The sequence below is a fragment of the Bos taurus genome, chromosome 26 (genome assembly GCF_002263795.3).
Source record: "Bos taurus isolate L1 Dominette 01449 registration number 42190680 breed Hereford chromosome 26, ARS-UCD2.0, whole genome shotgun sequence".
Lineage (NCBI taxonomy): Eukaryota > Metazoa > Chordata > Mammalia > Artiodactyla > Bovidae > Bos > Bos taurus.
Genome location: NC_037353.1, coordinates 37745868 through 37765752, shown reverse-complemented (window position 1 = coordinate 37765752; position 19885 = coordinate 37745868). Strand labels below are relative to the sequence as shown.

General features: G+C 48.1%; 1 long non-coding RNA gene across 1 annotated transcript in view; it reads left to right on the top strand.

Moving 5' to 3' along the window:
• Nucleotides 1-8856, top strand: part of LOC101908195 (uncharacterized) — a 69051-nt gene extending 60195 nt beyond the window's left edge. Inside the window, exon 6 of the long non-coding RNA XR_009493007.1 lies at nt 7763-8856. This is a non-coding gene — a long non-coding RNA (uncharacterized lncRNA). The remainder of the gene's footprint in view (nt 1-7762) is intronic.
• Nucleotides 8857-19885: the final 11029 nt, after the last annotated feature.

Below are 19885 nucleotides of genomic sequence, written 5' to 3'. Positions count from 1 at the left end.
CCAGCTTTTTCACTCTCCTCTTTCATTTTCATCAAGAGGCTCTTTAGTTCTTCACTTTCTGCCATAAGGGTGGTGTCATCTGCATATCTGAGGTTATAGATATTTCTCGCAGCAATCGTGATTCCAGGTTGTGCTTCTTTCAGTCCGGCATTTTGCATGATGTACTCTGCATAGAAGTTAAACAGGCAGGGTGACAATATATAGCCTTGATGTACTCCTTTCCCTATTTGGAACCAGTCTGTTGTTCCATGTCCAGTTCTGTTAACTTCTTGACCTGCACACAGATTTCTCAGGAGGCAGATAAGCTGGTCTGGTATCCCCATCTCTTGAAGAATTTTCCACAGTTTGTTGTGATCTGCACAGTCAAAGGCTTTAGCATAATCAATGAAGCAAAAATAGATTTATATAGGTATATATATATTTAAGTTCATGGTCTTTCCCTCTCTCCTTTTAATCCTAACTGTCTGAGGATTACTATTTTGATATGTACACTAATTTTTATTTAATGCTTATAAAAACACATTGACCTGCTGGTTTTTTTCCCCAGATGAAATGGGGAAACATAGCATTTCTAAACTTGCTTTGTTTAAAAAAAATATAGCAGTATGTCCGGGTATTGTTCCAGCTCACGAGATGGTTCTGGGTCATTCTTCTTTAATAACTCTGCTGTATCTCTTTCTGAGGATGTACCATTGTCTTCTTAGTCCTTTCAGGCCATCGTAACAGAAATATCACAGTCCGGGTGGCTTATAAACAACAGGAATTTATTCCTCACAGTCTGGAGGCTGGGAGGTCCAGGATCAAGGTACTGGCAGGCCCAGTGACTGGTGAGGGCCTGCCTCCTGTTTCAGGGATGGCCTTCTCACTGCGTTCTCATGTGGCAGAAGAGGGGAGGGAGCTCCATGGGGTCTCTTTTATAAGAGCACTAATCCCACTCATGAGGGCCCCACTGTCATGACCAAGCACCCTCCAAAAGCCCCAGCTCCAATTGCCATCATGTTGAGGGGTAGTTTTCAACACATGAATTTGAGGACACAAACATTCAGTCTACAGTAACCATGAGTTTTGGCTCAGATGGTAAAGCATCTGCCTACAATGCGGGAGACCCAGGTTCAATCCCTGGGTTGGGAAGATCTCTGGAGGAAGGAAATGGCAACCCACTCCAGTATTCTTGCCTGGAAAATCCCATGGATGGAGGAGCCTGGTAGGGTTACAGTCCATGGGGTCGCAAAGAGTCGGACACGACTGAGTGACTTCACTTTTCCTTCTGTCGATGGACATTCAAGTTGTTTCCAGGTTGGGTTTTGTTGTTGTTGGGGGTTTTGTTTTTATTTTGTTATTATTATAAAGGATCCTCTAATAATTACTATACATCTCTCCTGACATTCTGGGGTTTTGATATTGTAGGGCAGAGTCCTGATTGCTGAGTCAGAGGAAGTATGTGTTTAAATTGTACTAGACACCGCCTGATCACTTCTTAAGAAGATCTTGCAGTTCTCACTCAGAATAATCTTCAACTCCAAAACCAGAGGGCGATAATTTCTCAAGGACAGCCTTTTTTAAAATGTCATGTCAGTTTTAGGTAAAACATGAAATTACCTTATAAACACCTAAGTGTTTCACAGATCAGATACCAGCTGGTGATGACTTGCTCCTTAAATTCTAAGTAATAATGCTTCCAATCTCCATTCTATAGATCTTCCCAGGTCAGTGCCCTGCCATGTTTTCTGAGAGAAGGGTGAGTTGTTGAAGTTTTAGGGACACCACTGATTCTCCACTCTGAGCAACCCTGAAATTCTGTTAATGATCCCACACATGTTGTTTTTTCCTGTGCCACGTTAATCCAGATGAAGCCCTTTTCCTGTAATATACACACACACCCTCTTACTGTGCATGCAGACTACTGAAACTTTAGGGGAACTGAAAGGATTTATAGCTTAAGACGTGCTGTGTTCAGTCACGCAGTCATGTCTCTTTGCGATCCCATGGACTGTAGCCTGCCAGGCTCCTCTGTTCTTGGAATTTTCCAGACAAGAATACTGGAGTAGGTTGCCTATTTCCTTCTCCAGGGGGTCGTCCCAACCCAGGGATCGAACCCATGTCTCTAGCATCTCCTGCACTGCCAGGGGGATTCTTTACCACTTAGCACCATCTGGGAAGCCCACCTTAAGGTACATATAACTTAAAATTCTGAGTTCAGTGTGCCTGTTGCTAAAAATTCCCCCAAACATTTCTAAATTGGGACTCTGATCTTTGGACTTTTATTTGATCTTTCCTTTTCTCTCCATATTTCTGTCCTCTCTCAGAAGAACAGTTGCCAAGAATAAATAAAATCCCTCCCTTTTCTTATACACTGAAATTCAATTCGTTCCAGCCTCTGCCCCTAGATTTTTGACAGGGGGACAGAAGGGTCTTTCGTATAATGGAGTTTACTCTCCTTAGGAAGGAGCATGGGTTGTAAGTAACAAAAAGTTTTCTCTCCTTTCCACACCAAAAGGTTCAACGCTTTATTCCATTCTCCAACCTGAACAGAGTGTCTTTGTTGTGGTTCAGTCACTCAGCCACGTCCGACTCTTTGTAACCCTATGGACTACGATTTGCCAGGCTTCCCTGTCCTTCACCATCTCCCAGAGCTTGCCCAAGTTCATGTCCATTGCATCGGTGATGCCATCCAGCCATCTCATCCTCTGTTGCTCTCTTCTGCCTTCAATCTTTCCCAGCATCAAGGTCTTTTCCAGTGAGTCAGCTGTTTGCATCAAGTGGCCAAAGTACTGGAGCTTCCGATTCAGTCTTTCCAAAGTGTTTTTAAAAAATGTAAATCAGACTTCGCAGCCCTGGTCCATCCCCACTGGCTTCCCAAAGCTGTTAGAATAGAATCCAAATCCCTTTCCTGGGCACAGACCCGCGCCCTTTCCTGCATCCTTTTGCTAGGCACATACCCATTTCTGCTCGCAGATCTTCAAACGTACTTAGGTTCTGTTGTGTTCCCCGCCTCCCCTCTCCCTGCTCATAGTATACACAGGAACTCAGCTGGGGAGGACAAGCCCACCTCAGCTTCTTGCTCCCCTTGACCCCCCGACCACCCAGTCCTCACTGGGACTCACTGGATCTTCTCTCGTGGGTGTGTGGAAATTGGCTTGAGTTGGCCACACAGCCTTCCAGATCTTTTGTTCCATCACCGGACCTTGGCTTTCAAAACTGAAAAGCCAAAAATTGAACTCTTGTTCTCTTCATTGTGTTACGACAGCGATCCTCTCTTGGGGTGATGGTCCGATGGCCCCTGGGGAGGGGCACCAGAGGACAGGAGGAACCAGAAGCAACCACTGTAGTGACTGCATCAGCTCGTATTCTCTTGGCAAAGATACCCTAGCCAGACAGCCAGCTTGTTTCTGAATACCTTGATAAGCTCTTGAATGGAGGCACCCCAAGGGGCATGCTCGAGGGGCAGGGAGTGGTCTCTGTCCTTGCTAACCACCTGGCTTACCTCAAGAGGGGGTGAGTGCTGATGGTGGACCCAGGAGTGCTCGGGATAATGATGAAGTTTTGGGAGACTGTACATTAAAAGAAAGAGGCAATGTGAAGCAGGAAGAGAAACTTCTAGGAAAGATCAGAGATGCCAAGGGCATTTCTCTGGGGTTCTGCTGTGAAGTCACCCAGCTGTGTCTTTCCTAGCTGCCGCAATAGTGTCCTCACTGTCTCTCACTGTGTCCCCCACCAGTGCACTTCCCACCTGCTCACATTGACTTTTCGGTTCAGTTCAGTCACTCAGTCGTGTCCAACTCTCTGCGACCCCATGGACGGCAGCGTACCAGGCTTCTCTGTCCATCACCGACTCCCAGAACTTGCTCAAACTCATGTCCATAGAGTCAGTGATGCCACCCAACCATCTTATTCTCTGTCATCCCCTTCTCTTCCTACCTTCAATCTTTCCCAGCATCAGGGTCTTTTCCAAGGAGTCAGTTCTTTGCATCAGGTGGCCAAAGTATTGGAGTTTCAGCTTCAGCATCAGTCCTTCCAATGAATATTCTGGACTGATTTCCTTTAGGATTGACTAGTTAGTTCTCCTTGCAGTCTAAGGACCTTTATGAAATGCACATCTGACTGTCTCTTTCTGCCTAAAACCTTCCATGGCTCCCCATTGCCTCTGAACAAAACCCAAACTTTCCAAGTACCATGAGACCCATCGTGACGTGGCTTCTCCTCCTCTTTTCTCTCCACTCTTCACCGTCTGCTACTCACTTGGCAAATTGAGGTGCTGCCCCCTCCTCACCTGCCAGTCCTCCCTGTACCAGACTCTCCCCCTCCCCAGGCCTTCACACAACCATAGACCTCCTTCAGAGCTCCCTGTGATTCCCCTGTAGCTTTCTTCATCCTCACAACCACCCAGAGAGGAGGGTGGTGTATCCTGGTTTTAGAGAGGATGAGCCTAAGGCACAGAGAATTTAAGTCCTCATAGCTTTAAAACCAGAGGAAGTGAATGTGTTAGCCATTCATTTGTGTCTGACTCTGTGACCTCCTGGACTGTAGCCCACCGGGCTCCTCTGCCCATGGAATTCTCCAGGCAAGGGTGCTGGAGTGGGTTGCCATACCCTTCCCCAGGAGATCTTCCCGACCCAGGGATCGAAACCGGGTCGCCTGCATTGCAGGCAGATTCTTTACTGTCTGAGCCACCAGGGAAACCCTATGTTACATATATTTTACCACAATTAAAACAATTTTTAAAATTACATAATAAAAATAGAGTTCATGGGGAAAATGGAGTTGGGACATAACACAAAAACTTGGTTGATTACACATTTTAAAAAATATGTCTTTACCGAGCCAAACATTAGCACAGTTTTGTATGTGTTGAATGGTTAAAACATAAATATGACAATAAACATGGTACTTCACCTTGAAGGAAAAATACAGGAAAGATACAGAACAGAGATTCTCAAACTTTTTAGTCTCAAGACCCTTTTATACTCTTAAAGAATTTTGAAGAATCCCAAAGGGCTTATGCTCATGGCGTTTGTATCTATTGATATTTTCCATACTCACAATTAAAGCTGAGAAATGTGCAGCAAACAAGAACACAGAAGTGCACAGTCCATCAGGGTGATGACATTATCACATGTCACATAGCTTCCAGAAAACCCCACCGCACACTCATGAGAGAAGGAAAGGGGAAAAGGCAAATAACAGCATAATATTCTCTGATGAGAATAGTTTTGACCTCTTGGGTCTCCTGAAAGGATCCAGAGGATGCTTGAACGTTCCCAGAACATACTTTCTCTTAAATTTGGTTTTGGCTGCGCTGGGACTTTGATGCTGTGCTCAAGCTTTCTCGAGTTGTGGCTAATCTTCGTTGTGGGGCACAGGTTTCTGTTGCAGTTGCTTCTCTTATTGTGGAGCACAGGCTCTATGGCACTCGGGCATCAGTAGTGGCAGTGTGTAGGCTCAGTAATTGCACCTCCTGGACTCCAGAGCACAGGTTCAGTAGTTATGGCACAGGGGCTTATCCCACTGCACGTGGGATCTTCCTGGACCAGGGATCGAACCCCTATATCCTGCATTGGCAGGTGGATTCTTTACCACTGAGCCACCAGAGAAGCCCCCCAGAACATTCTATCCTAGGACTAAGGCAAGGTCTCTAGAGGGGCTGCGGAGAGGATGGGAAAGGGGAGACGAGGGTATCTGAAAGGGAAATAAAGTACAGTTCAGAAAAGCCTCACTACAAGGAGCTCCAAAAAGGCTGACAGATGCAGGGAGACCAGCAGGGAAAGCCAGCCGTGCCCACTTGACCTGGTACAGCAGCCCCTGAAGCTTGGCAAGTGGCCCAAGGCTGCCCACAGTCAACTGCTCCCTGAGAGTGTGCCTTCCGGCCCTTCCCTGGGGCCCCCAGCCAGCGATGCTCTCCAGGTTATTCCTGATTTGATGCAGGAAGGTGCTCTTGTTTGCAAGTGGTTTTTCTGCCGGCCAAGCCCTGCCTTGTGATGCTCCTGCAGATCCAGCGTGAGTGGCAGACAGTTTAATAAGGCTTATTGAAAAACAAAAACAAATCAGCTTATTCTCAGTGTGAAATGAGTCATGCACAGCCTTAATCCCCTGTGGTCACTCCGCGCTCCACAGCTAGCCACCTGTCCTAGTCCCCACAGACCTCCTCAGTGAAGGTTACGTCCCCTTTCCAATGACGTGGAGCAGAAATCCAGTAATGCATTCAGCACAGTGAAAACTTAATCCCAAATATCATTTTTACTCATCTGAGGAAAGTTAACCTGCTGAAGATTCAATTCAACAAACACTGTCTCCGAATTGAGGTCATCCATTTACTTAATTGTAACACTGCTGCTTCTGACACAAGGTCTGATCAACACCCAGGTCAGGGCTCTCGGATGGATTTTATTCATCACGTTTTCTGCTTCCCTCTGAGTAAGTGAAGCCAGGATGGAGTTGGGATTGGCAGTGTCTTCTTGCTGATGCCAAGCAGAGCTCCCCAAACACATGGGCATTTATGGAACAGGAGGGGTCACAGGCCCAGGGGTATCAAATGACATGCCCCTTTGGGAGGACTAGGAGCCTCTTCAGCAGGGGGGCTCCTGGGCCACATGGGAGAAATGAGGAAGGGCTGTGGAGCCTGGAAGGAAGGTCCCTGCACTACGGGAGTAGGGTGCTCCCTAGTAGGGTGGTCGTCAGGGTAATCCAGAAAATGGAACCAATAAGATGTGCATATACATAGAAAGGGGCACCCCAGGTGGCTCAGTGGTAAGGAATCCACCTGCCAAAGCAGGTCTCTCAGGAGATGTGGGTTCAGTCCCAGGGTTGGGAAGATCCTCTGAAGAAGGAAATGGCAACCCACTCCAGTATTCTTACCTGTAAAATCCCATGGACAGAGGAGCCTCACGGGCTACAGTCCAGAGGGTTGCAAAGAGTTGGACATGACTGAGCAATAACACATACAGATACATAGAAAGATTTATTCTACAAAATTGGCTTACATGACATGGAGGCTGACAAGTCCCAGGATCTGCAGGGTGAGTCGGCAAGCTGGAGACCAAGGAGAGCAAATGGTGTAGCTCCAGTCTGAGTCTGAAGGCCTGAGAAGTGGAAGAGCCAATGGTATAAGTTCCATCCCAAGAGCTGGCAGGCTCAAGTGCCAGGAAGAACCAGTACTTCAGTTCCTCTCAGAAGGTAGGAAAAAGCCACCATCTCAGTCAGCAAGCAGTCAGACAAGAGGAATTCGGTCTTACTCAGGAGATGGTCTACCTTTTTGTTCTTTTCAGGCCTTCAACTGATTGGATGTGGCCCACCCATATAGGAAGGGCAATCTGCTTTACTTAAGCTACTGATTTACATGTTAACCTTATCCAGAAACAACCTCACAAAAAAACACACAAAATAATGTATTACCAAATATCCGGGTGCCCTGGGGCCCAGGCAGGTTGACACATAGAATTACTCAACACAGATACCCACAGAAAAAGGGAGACAAATCAAGAGGGAAAGATGGTGCTCACTCAGAAGGAGGGAGAGCAGAGAAGCTGGCTGCCCCAGGCCCCAGGTCAGGCTGGTGGTTGTGCCAGGGCTGGGGGTTCCCCTTTTGTGAGTTCTTCCTGGTCCTGCAGCAGTGGGGAGCATGCCATAGAGGTAGGATAACTTTGAAAGGCCTGTGGGGCCTGAACCATTAGAAAGCCAGGCCTTTGGACAGTTATCTGGGGCCAAGGAGGACCTGGCCCCTTACATCTTAGACCAGGATGTCTCCCTTCTGATTACATTTCTGCAGGTTTATTGATTAAAGTTGAGTCTCCTACAATGAACAATGAAAGAAAAGGGCCTTCATCAAGGAGAAAAGGAAGGAAATAGAATTCAGAGAACTGGCCCAGGACCCTTGCAACACCTGGCAAGTACATCATCTCATTGAGCAATGAAGAAGGACATGGTGGCCCTCCTATAATTAATCACAGTTCATTATGATGTCATAGTCAACATAACCAAGTGCTTATGATAAACCTGACTCTGTGCTTTATGGTCTTGACTCATTCAATCTGTTAATCACATTAACTGGAACAACTCCAAAAAGTGGGAGGAAGAAAGTGAGGCCCATAGGCATGCACTGACATGGGGTCACACAGCTGCTGAGAGCGGAGAGCTGGGGCTTGAACCCACATAGTCCTTCCGTAATTATCTACTCCACTACCCACCTCCTCACTTGAGTGGATTCTGCCATGTGGGCCTCCCAGGTTTAGGTTATGACCTGGACACTGGAGAAACTGAACTGAGACTCAGCTGGGCACAGGCCCAACAGCACGGCTGAGTGGAGTGAAAAGCAGGCTTGCTGGGGTGAAGGATGACCAGAGCAGCTTCCCACCTGGATCCCTCTGTCTCCTGTCTTTCTCTCATCATGGCCACAGGCAGCCTGTGGAAGAGCATTACCAGAAAATCAGGAAAGAAAGAGACAGCCCTCTGTTAAAGAGAAACCCAAAGGCCCCAGATGACATCTCCTGTACTAAAGCCTCTGCTGACAGATCTGACAACTATAGTTTGCCCTTCCCCAGGAAGGTAATGGTACTAAGCCAGTCTGGAATTTCCTGGTCAGCACCAATGAGATCATCTATCACGGGGCCATCTCCATTTCCCCCACCAAGGGATGAAGAGGTAACCTGCATGATAGACCTTCATCCCCTGCCTCTGCCCCCAAGAAGGTGACCTGGTCTGAAACAATCCTTTCTTGTCTTTTGCTAAAGAGCTTCCTTGCCTCACCCTCCTCCTGCCTATAAAAACCATCCATTTTGTGTAATTCCTCTGAGCATCCTCTACTCACTAGGTGGGATGCTGCTGCATTCTTTAATCATTGAATAAAACCAATTAGATCTTCAATTTTACCCATTTGAATTTTTTTTTTTTTTTTTTTTGAGCACACTCAAACAAGGCTACCCTGGAGGAGGGCATGGCAACCCACTTCAGTTTTCTGGCCTGGAGAATCCCCATGGATAGAGGAGCCTGGTGGGCTATAGTCCATAGGGTCACAAAGAGTCAGACATAATTGAAGTGACTGAGCACACACACACAAAGCAAAGCTAAGGGGGAGGTGGCAGCTCCAAAGACAGCAGTAGGGGTACCCCCACCTACAGGGAGAGCTGACATTCTGGAAGAGGGAGACCAGGAGGCTGTTCCTGTCTGAGGGCCCATCAGCCTCCTGTGCCCCCTCTAAGCTCCCCCATTACATCTGTAAACCCCCTGCTGATGGCACCTCTGTCTCCTCTCAACACACAGCAGACAATCCACCATCCCAGCGGCCCCTGGGCTCCAAACAACCATGACAGTGCTTCCCAAGCCAGCCTCAGGCCTCTCCTTATCCCAGAGGAAAACAGCTAAGTCTGCCCTTCAAGTCCAGAACAAGCTCTGAATTTTAATTCTGGATTTAATTCCATGTGGGTTGAGCCAGGAGCCATTCGGAGACGGATTAGCAGCCCTGACACTGAGCCTCTCATCTTTGGGAAAAGCGACATAAATCAACACCCACTAAGCCCAGCCCTGTGGAAGCCTCCCTGTGACCCCCAAGAGTGCTTTTGGGAATGATCCCTCTGAAAGGTTGTTGTTGAATCACACGAATACACCGGGATTCTTGGCCCCCGGAGGAGAAGAATTCAATCCGGGGCCAGAGACGAGGCTTGATCGCTCAGAGCTTTTGTGTAATAAAGTTTTATTAAAGTATAAAGGAGATAGAGAAAGCTTCTGACATAGGCATCAGAAGGGGGCAGAAAGAGTACCCACTTGCTAGTGTTAATGAAGTTATATACTCTCCAGTGAATCCAAAGAATGTCTGGAGGTTGTAAAGACCTCATCAGACCTACTCCCATAATTTACATTTTAAGATAACAGAATTAGCCAGAAGGTTTAATCCAAAGACTGTCCTTAATCCAGAGACTGTCCTCAGGCAGGATACATTATTGTTATATAATCCTAAGGAATGTGGAGAAAGAAAAAAAGTTTGTCCTTTCTTCCTCCTTGAGAATTCCAGACCCCTCTCTCCTTGGGGACCCCTAGACTCCCTATCAACCTGTTTAGGAAATGACTGTATCACCCTCTGGGCCAGTTCACCATCTTTTTAGGATCACTCTGCCCAGCCCAGAGCAGGACTCAGCAACATGACAGGAAGGTGACCAGAGGGGAAGGACACAGCAGAAATAAGAGGTGTAATGCCAATCCCACAGATTCCTGGGAGGATTTCCTCCTCATAACCCTTGATGGACACCACACACACCAAAACTGGGAGAACAAAAGGGAGCCTGAGGAACTGGGGCTGGTATTAGTCAGAGTCCGCAGAGAAACAGAACTAATTAGAGACATGCACATGTAGTCTAAAGGCCTGCAAATCAAGAGATATGTACGTACACCTGATGGTGAATGTTCCAGTCTGAAAGCCAGCAGACTGAAGACCCAGGAAGAGCTGGTGCTTCAGTTCCTGTCCAAAAGCAGGGAAAGGCTGATGTCCGCGCTCTACTGTCAGGCAGGGGAAGTTCTCTCTCACTTGCAGAAGAGTCAATCTTTTCATTTTACCAGGTCTTCAGCTATTTAGATGAAGCCCACCCACTGTAGGAGGGTAATCTGCTTTCCAGCATCTGTGGATTCAGATATTAATCTCACCCAAAACCACCCTCACAGACACCCTGAAATAGTGTTTGACCAAATATCTGGGCAACCTGTGGCCCAGTCAAGTTGACAAATAAAATTAACCATCACAGGGCTCAGTGTAGAAAAAGAGAGGATACTTAGCATAAAAACACTTAAGCGCTATGCAAGAGAAGTCACCTTTGACCAGGAAAGGCCTGATTGTCTTTAAGGTTCCCCACTCTGAGGTCAGAGCAGATCCAAAGCCAAGTGGGATTGAGTGACTGCAGGACTGAAGAGGGACCCTGAGGAGAATCCTTGGGAGGAGCCCAGAGTAAGGGAATATGCAAAATACGTACCACCTGGTCCTTACGTAAATCCAAAACAGACTCCTACCTTCTGTCTCAAAGTTAAAATTATTTATGCTGTCATTTCATCTTGCAAATAAATGTTGTAACACAAATCATTCATTCAATCCCCCTAATAATTACCAGCTCATTTGTGAGCGATTTTTTTAATTTGTTCTGGCTGCCACTAGCTGGGAGGTCCCTGTCTAAGCCATGATTGACTTAGTGCATGCATGCGAAGGCTCTGTTTTATCCGATTATTTTGTGACCCCATGGACTGTAGCCAGCAAGGCTCCTCTGTCCATGGAATTTTCCAGACAAGTACACTGGAGTGGGTTGCCATTTCCTACTCCAGGGAATCTTCCTGACCTAGGGTTTGAACCTGTGTCTCCTGCATTGGCAGGCAGATTCTTTACCATTGAGCCACTGGGGAAGTTCCCAATTGACTATCTGCTGCTGCTGCTAAGTCACCTCAGTCGTGTCTGACTCTGTGTGACCCCAGAGATGGCAGCCCACCAGGCTCCCCCGTCCCTGGGATTCTCCAGGCAAGAACACTGGAGTGGGTTGCCATTTCCTTCTCCAATGCATGAAAATGAAAAGTGAAAGTGAAGTCGCTCAGTCGTGTCCGACTCTTAGTGACCCCATGGACTGCAGCCTACCAGGCTCCTCCGCCCATGGGATTTTCCAGGCAAGAGTACCGGAGTGGGGTGCCATTGCCTTCTCCGAAATCTAGACTGCATCAATTTCTTTTTTGTTTTGTTTTATTTTTCAGAGAAAATTTTTATTTAAATACATTGTAAATACAATGTGAGGTTTCCCTGGTGGCTGCAATACAGGAGACCTGGGTTCGATCCCTGGGTCGGGGAGTTCCTTTGGAGAAAGGAATGGCTATTCAACCCAGGATTCTTGCCTGGAGAGTTTCATGGACAGAGGAGCCTGGCGGGCTACAGTCCATGGGGGTCGCAAAGAGCAGGGCAGGACTGAGTGACTAACACACACAAGCATAGCCTGAGTAGACGGTATACGAAAGCTGAAAAATCCTCAGTGCTACCCAGACCTTCAGCCTCCACATGTCCTTCACCTCCCCGACATGGGCGGGAGGACTGGGCCATGTTCCGGATGCTGCCTCCACCCTGCCCTAGTGGACTTACAAACCTCAGAGCTGCTTAACTTCCCCTGACATATTCTTAGCTATGCATTCACCTCCTGAATGTTTCTGAAATCTGTAGCTTATACATCCCTCACGTTTCAAAGCCTTGAGTATAAAGTATATAAGAGAGAAGGAAAGACTGCATCAAATTCTTCCAAGGACGTCGGCGTCAGGGTGATGGTCACGAGGTCCCGGGCACCTGGTGTCCTCTTACAGCCAGTGAAGCGTGGCCTTGTGCCCACATGTCATGGCTAGGAACACACACACCTACCCCATCGTCTGGAGGGAGAGAGCCTCTGCCACTGTGGCTGCCTGCCTTGCCACCTGCTCTCTTGTACCCACCAATGCTGGCTGCTCTGGGGCAGTGGGCTGGCATGGCATTTACTCTCACTGCCCCCATCCACTTGGTGCCATCAAAGGCTGCCAACCTACTCTCCAGCATCTGGACACCTGGTAACCTCTAGGCTGCCAAGGCCAAAGTCTGCCAGGAACTACAATGATGCTTCGTAGTCTCGTGAACTAGTACTTTTTACCATCTGGTATGAGAGGATTTCAGTATTTTAATCACCATGAGGAATTACCAGTGTGTCCTTAGCAAATCACAATCCTGAGTCAGAAGGACCTAGGGGCCATGAGGAAGGGGGGACGGGGATAGAAGGGCAACCAATGAGGAGGGGTTCCTCTATAGGCTAGACAGGAGCAGCTGAGGGAGGCAGCCCAGGAATCTAGCGTTAAGGCCCCCATTGTCCCTGAGGGGATGGGGAATGAGCTGGAAAGAGAAGCTAGAAGTACGGGTCTGCTTTGAACATCTGAACTCTGCACCCTTAACCACTCAGTGGTAAAAACTAAGGGTGAAGTGCTGGGCAGATGTACCATGGACCATGCACCCACACCATGCCAGGCTCCGTGGAAGGCATGCCCTTAATAGTTTTCTTTACATTTCTCAAAGAAACTATCTCTTTAAAGAACATATTGTCTCACATTTTACATGAGGATAGTGAAGCTCGGAGAGTTGGGACTTATCTATTCATTCACCCTACAAATGAAGATACCAAGTACTGTGCCTCGCACTAAGTAAGGACTGACCCAAACAGACATGGGCCCTGGCTTCATGGAGCTTACAGTCTGGTGAGGAAGACACACATTAAAGAAGTGAAGCGAAAGTTGCTCAGTCATGTCCGACTCTTTGCAACCCCAGGGACTATACAGTCCATGGGATTCTCCAGGCCAGAATCCTGGAGTGGGTAGCCTTTACCTTCTCCAGCAGATCTTCCCAAGCCAGAAATTGAACCCAGGCCTCCCACATTGCAGGCAGATCTTTACCAGCTGAGCCACGAGGGAAGCCCACATTAAAGAAATGAGCCCACAAATAAATATATGATTATATGTCACTGTAAAGTATAGTTAGAAAAAGGCCAAGGGTAGCATGAGAGTGAATGATGTGGGGACCTAATGCAAACAGGCCTCTCAAAGAGAACTTCCATCTGCAGGAGCCCTCCGTGACCCAGCCAGTGAGCTGCAGAACCAGGATTCTAATGCACGGCCTTGTCCTTCCCAGTGGTTCCCCATCACTAAGCAAATGGGAACAGAGGGGCTGATCAATCTCCCCTTTGATATCTACAAGTCTTGGACATATTGTTGGCTGCTGTGGCCTAAGTTTCTCACTTCTACCTTCCCATCATCTATCCTATCTATCTCTCTTGGTGTATGGGGTTGGGATAAGTCAGACATGGAAAGCTAGTGATGGGACCACTTAAAAAAATGTTGACCAGTAGCAAGAAGCTTAGAGGCCCATTCCTGACTTTGCTGCTTACCAAGGATGAGACTGAGACACTTTGCTTTGCCCAGACTCTAACGGGTCATGCAGTGATCATGGTTACCTTTCAGTAAGCACCTACCACAGGTCAGAAGCTGAATAGCTGCTTTCGGTGAGCATTGTCTTCTGTGGTTGCCTGAATGGTCAACCCTGATTCTTAATTCCTCCCTGCACTCATGCTCTTGCCTTGGGGCAATTGTGGGCAGACTGTGCTTCCTGATGCTTGTCACCAAGCCCAGCCACGTGACTTACTTTAGACAATGGGATGTTAGTAGAAAAGATGCAAGCAAGGACTTGAAATGCGCCTGAGCAGTCTTTTTCTTGTGTGTCTGTTCTGGCTATGAGAAGAGATTCCCCTAGGCAGCTGTTGCCACCTCAGCCTGGGCCCGCAGTAGGATTCGTGGAGCAGACTGGAGTTATCCAGACACACAGCTTGAACCAGAGCTGCCCAGCCTAGCCCAGCTCCGGTCCCAGCCAACCCTTGGAAACATTAGAAATAAATATTTTGTTGTTGGATGTCACTGAGATGTACTGGTTGACTGTTACACAGCGATAGCTAGCTGACACAGTATTTAAACCTCACAACAACTCTATGAAGTTTTGTTTGCTATCATTTTCTAGATGGATAAACTAGAATTGAGGTTTATTCTTTGGCCTATGTCATAAATTAGCGTGTGGCAGAGTTGGGATTCAAAGCTAGGACTTTCTGGGGCTAAAGTCCTCCAAAAGGTTAGTATTGATGCTGCTTCAATAAAACCTTTGCATTGATACTGATTCTGTGATGATGTAAATTTGGACGTGATGTACTGGACAACTGGCCCCTAGAGCCTGGAGCTGCCCAGTTGCACAAGTTTATCCTACTTGTTTTATAGACTTATCAGTGATGCCATCCTAATTCATTTGTATAAAAATTTAAGTGCCTGTTTAATAGCATGTTTTGTGATCCTGGGCTGTCCCTGGTAAGCAGGAGACGCCGGTTCAATTACTGGGTTGGGAAGATCCACTGGAGAAGGGATAGTCTACCCACTCCAGTATTTTTGGGCTTTCTTGGTGGCTCAGCTGGTAAAGAATCCACCCACAATGCAGGAGACTTGGGTTCGATCCCTAGGTTAGGAAGATCCCCTGGAGAAGGGAACGGCTACCGACTCCAATATTCTAGCCTGGAGAATTCCAACGACTGTATAGTCCATGGGGTCTTAGAGTCAGACACGACTGAGCAACTTTCACTTCACTCTGTGGTATTACAGCAGGTTTTGTGGTATTAAAATTCACTAGAAAGCAGGACCAATTTTTAAAATAAAACTTACATGTCTTGGAAAGGGAGAAAGAGAAATGAAGGAGATGGATTGTATTTGACAAGATAAAAATCCCAGTGAGGGAAAGAAGGAAAAAGAGATGATTATTATTCATTTCAAGAGGCTGGAGTGGAGCTAACACTCCAACCAGGAGATCCGTGAGAAGACTCTTGTGGTTATCACCAGGCAAGTGACAGTGGTAACTTGAGTGAGGGAGAAAGGGTTAAGTGAGCTCCTGGAGAATGAAAACACATGATGTGGCAAGTGTCCTAAAGCCACGCTGTGAGGGAACTGGGCAAGTCAACCAACCTAAGATCAATGGCATCCTCCAAGTTCCTCCTCCCCATCCAAACTTAAGAGCTACAGAGCCCAACTCTCGGTCAGGGCTGGTTTCCAGTTAACCGGGCACCTCATCTCTTCTTCAGCCTGGGTCGGGGTCCCCAATTAGCTGGAGTCCCCAGCAGGATCCCACGTCCTCATAGCAGGAGGGCAGCTGTGTGACCTGGGCTGAGGTGTGTCCCCACTCCCCACTCCACCTAGGCCTGCTCCACCCTCACGGGAAGGGTAGATTGCAGACCTGGGTCAAGGCTGAAGAGATGCTGGAGAAGCTTCCAGTTTTCGTAGAGGCCAAGGTGGGGGTGGGGAACAATGTGGAGGAATCCAGGCTTGAACTGCTTTGGATCAGAGACTGATCTTCTGTCTGCAGGGCATGAAGTGAAAGCCAGGAGGGGGGTTGATTTATCTACCACAGGATAAACCAGACCTCTGCTCTTCATCCCATCAGATTCAACTCGTAAGGAAGGCCTGGGGACAGGGATCAGAAGCCCTTGGCCCTTGTCAGGCTGTCTCTGGTGGTAGCAGACATCTGCTCTTTGCTCCCTTAAAACTCAGCAGTGGAAACTTGGGCAAATAAAGGACAACCATGTGGGTCACTGAAAGATACCAGGACCTCAGCCTCGCTGCCTCCTGTATCCCCGGACTTGGTTCCAGAGGCCAGTTCTGCCAAGGGTGGAGAAGCCTTTCCCTGCTTAAGCATCTGGGTCATGGCTTTCCTAAATGTTAGTTTCTGAGCAGGCTGACTTCCTTAGGCAGTGACTAAGCTTCGAAGTCATAAAACCCGGTACTAAACCTGTCAATGAGGCTGTCAACCGGGCCAGGATGCAGACTGTAGGTGTCGTTTGCAGCCAGGCAAGGCCCCGTACTTCCAGTTCCTCCAAGTGCCCCAGGCAGTCCTTGTCTGACCTGCTCTGAAATCCACAGGCTCTCCAGGTCCTTTGTGATGGGCCAGGAGGTCCAGCTGGCATCTACCTCGGATGCAGAGCAGGACTGTGCCTGGGTAGAAAGATGGGCCAAGATGAGTGTGACTTAGATGACCTACAGAGTTATTCTCTGAAACCCTTTCTGAATCTGTGGGCAGAGAACCCTGGGATGTGATGGAGGGGGCTGTCTCCCAAGGGGTTTCCAACTCAGCTCATTGCAACACCATGCGCTTCCCGTTGATGGTTTTCACACACAGTGGTCGTGAAACCCACAGTCTGAAGAGACTGACCTCAGCTCAGTTCAGCCACATGACTTGGGCAGGAGGCATTTTGCTCTAAGCCTCAGTGTTTTTCAGCCATAAAGTGGGAACAATAGTATCTCCTGTCCTGCCTGCTCCACAGGCATTTGGAAAAGCTCAAAAGGAATAATATACTCAGAGGATTTGAATAAAGGCAGAGTGCCCCATAACAATGGAGAATAACAAGTCTTGAGTTCAACCCAGCAGACCTTTACCAAGTGCCTCCTCTGTGCCAGACGATATCTGGGCACCAGAGATCAGAGACGAGGGAGGATACAATTCCTGCCCCCATGGGCTCAGCACTCTGCTGTGTGCTTGGGAGAGACAAAAATGTCTCCTAATGATAGCTTCCCAGGTGGTGCTAGTGGTAAAGAACTCTCCTGCCAACGCAGGAGACTTAAGAGATGCAGGTTCAATCCCTGGCTCAGAAAGATTTCCTGGAGAAGGAAATGGCAACCCACTCCAGTATTCTTGCCTGGAGAAATCCATAGACAGAGGAGCCTGGCAGGCTACAGTCCATGCGGTCGCACAGTTGGACATGACTGAGCACACACACACAATTCATTTTAATAATAACAGCTCATTCACTGAGCACTTGCTATGGCCCAGGCTTGAGTTAAATACCTCACGTACATGTAATCCTTGGACAACTAGGCAAGGAAACATGGCTATTTTCATTTTACAGATGAGGAAACTGAAGTTCAGTGGAGTCCAGACATTTACCCAAGGTCACTCAGCTAAGCAGCGATTTCAAAAATCTCTCTTCCCAAATATGCATTCTTCTCTCCTGGACTCAGCCACTATGCACTTGTTTTAAATAGTTTTCTTTTGCAACCTTTAGCAACAGGACTAAAGAGCTTTGAGCTTTATTGTGTCCGTGTACACAGGGATGTGGGTATAGAATCCATATATCAATAGAGCAGCAGTGTGGAATGGATGCTTTTGAGCTGTAGTGTTGGAGAAGACTCTTTAGAGTCCCTTGGACTGCAAGAGATCAAACCAGTCCATCCTAAAGGAAATCAGTCCTGAATATTCATTGGAAGGACTGATGCTGAAGCTGAAACTCCAATACTTTGGCCACTTGATGTGAAGAACTGACTCCTTGGAAAAGACCCTGATGCTGGGAAAGATTGAAGGCAGGATGAGAAGGGGACGACAGAGGATGAGATGGTTGGATGGCATCACCAACTCGATGGACATGAGTTTCAGCAAGCTCTGGGAGTTGGTGATGGACAGGAAAACCTGGCATGCTGCAATCCAAATCTGAATCACAAAGAGTCAGACACAACTGAGTGACTGAACTGAACTGATGGAAGCATCTTGTCTGTCTTCCTATTTAGACTGAACCCATCTCCCAGCAAGTGACCAGCCTCTCTGTGCAGTGGGCCCACAAGTAGCAGTCACAGCATGCCCTGGCCCAAACTTCCGCTTATTTAGAAGCAAGCAGACTGTCCCAAGCCAGGCCTCCTTTTCCTGCAGCAGAACCTTGGGCAAGCTTTCTCACTGACCTAGTGTTCTCTGTGCCATGAGAGGAGAGTGACACCTGCTTTGAGGTGCTTTCATGGAGGTGACAGAGAAGACGCCGCTACAAACCGCGTGGATCCTGGAGAGCCTTCACCGCCGGCTCCTCCCCACTCCTTCCTGCCCCCGCCCCTCCATTTCCGGTCCCAGGCCCTCAAGGTAGACGCTGCCCTCAGCCTTCCGGGCAGGCCGGGCTCCGGCTCTGGAATCTTCTCCCACTTCTCAGAGGGTTCAGCCCAGCAGAGGTTGGCGGGTTTTTTTTCTTTTTGGGATGAGAGGATTGTGGTGACTGGCTCAGGCACCCGGGAAGGTGGGGAGCCTCTCCCACAGTACAGGCTGTCTTAGATGTGGCTCCAAACAGACATCTGTGCCAAACACCCATTTTCAATCAGCAAGCGTGGGGTGGGCTCCAGCTGGTCTGAAGGCTCAGAGAACAGAGAGAGAAACCTGCCCCCAGGGGCTCCCCAAGGCCAGACGAGACACAGGCTCACGTCCATGCTATAAAGGGCTGCAAGTGTTTCCATGATGTCTTCGTGAGCTCTGGGGGCCCAAAGGTGAGGCTGGGGATTCCTGCAGGGAGGAGAGAGATCAGGGCTGGCTTCCTGGATGGGCGCCCCCATCGTGAGAACTGAAGATGCATTCAGAGGGAGGCAGTGGAAGGAGAAGTGAAAGCAGTGGTGTGGAGTTTACAGGTTCAAGGAGCTCCCAGGCCGACCCTTCCGTAGTAGCAGCCTTTCCCTACCATGGCAGCCTACAATATCCATGGGCAGTACCTAGGCAGAGGACTGTGTGCAATCTCTCAGTCCTGGCCGACTCTGGGACTCCGTGAACTGTAGCCCACCAGGCTCCTCTGTCCATGGGACTCTCCAGGCAAGAATACTGGACTGAGCTACCAGTTCCTTCTCCAGGGGATCTTCCCAACCCAGGAATCGAACCCAAGTCTCCTAGGTCTCCCACCCTAGCAAGCGGATTCTTTACTCCTGCACCACCAAGATATCTGCCTGGTCTCCCTGGGGCTCCAGCCTTTAAACTTGCCTTTGCCAGCAGTCACAGGCTCACTCTGCTATTCAGCATGACTAGCTCCGAAGGGTAGAATTAGACCAGAGAATGAAGCTTTGTGGATATTTCACTTTAACCACATCTAGTTGAATTTGTTGTCATACAAATATAGGATTGTAAATACATTTATTTTTACTCTTTTAAAATAAAAGTGGGGATTGGTGGAGAGCAGAGGGATGAGGTAGGTGAATGGGAAAAAGAGACCTTTCCATGGCTTGTTTGCAGTGAGAGATTCTGGTTGACCCATCCCAGACAGGACCTGGGCAGAGTGAGGAAGACAATGGTGCCAAGCTCTTGCCTTCTTCTTCTTCCCTTCCTTCTCCCAAACACTGGGTTTGGTATCCAGAGGCTGAACCCACCTGTGCCCCTTCAAATTTTCTGTCCATTAAGCTCACTCTGTCCATTAAGCTTATTCAGAAACAGCACTTAGAGTCTCACACCAAAGCTGATCTGAACCCAGAGCTGGGGTGAAGCCCCAAATGGCCACCATTTGATTATTTTTCCATGTAGCTCATGGTCTTGCTTTGACACTGTTTTTACCAATACATA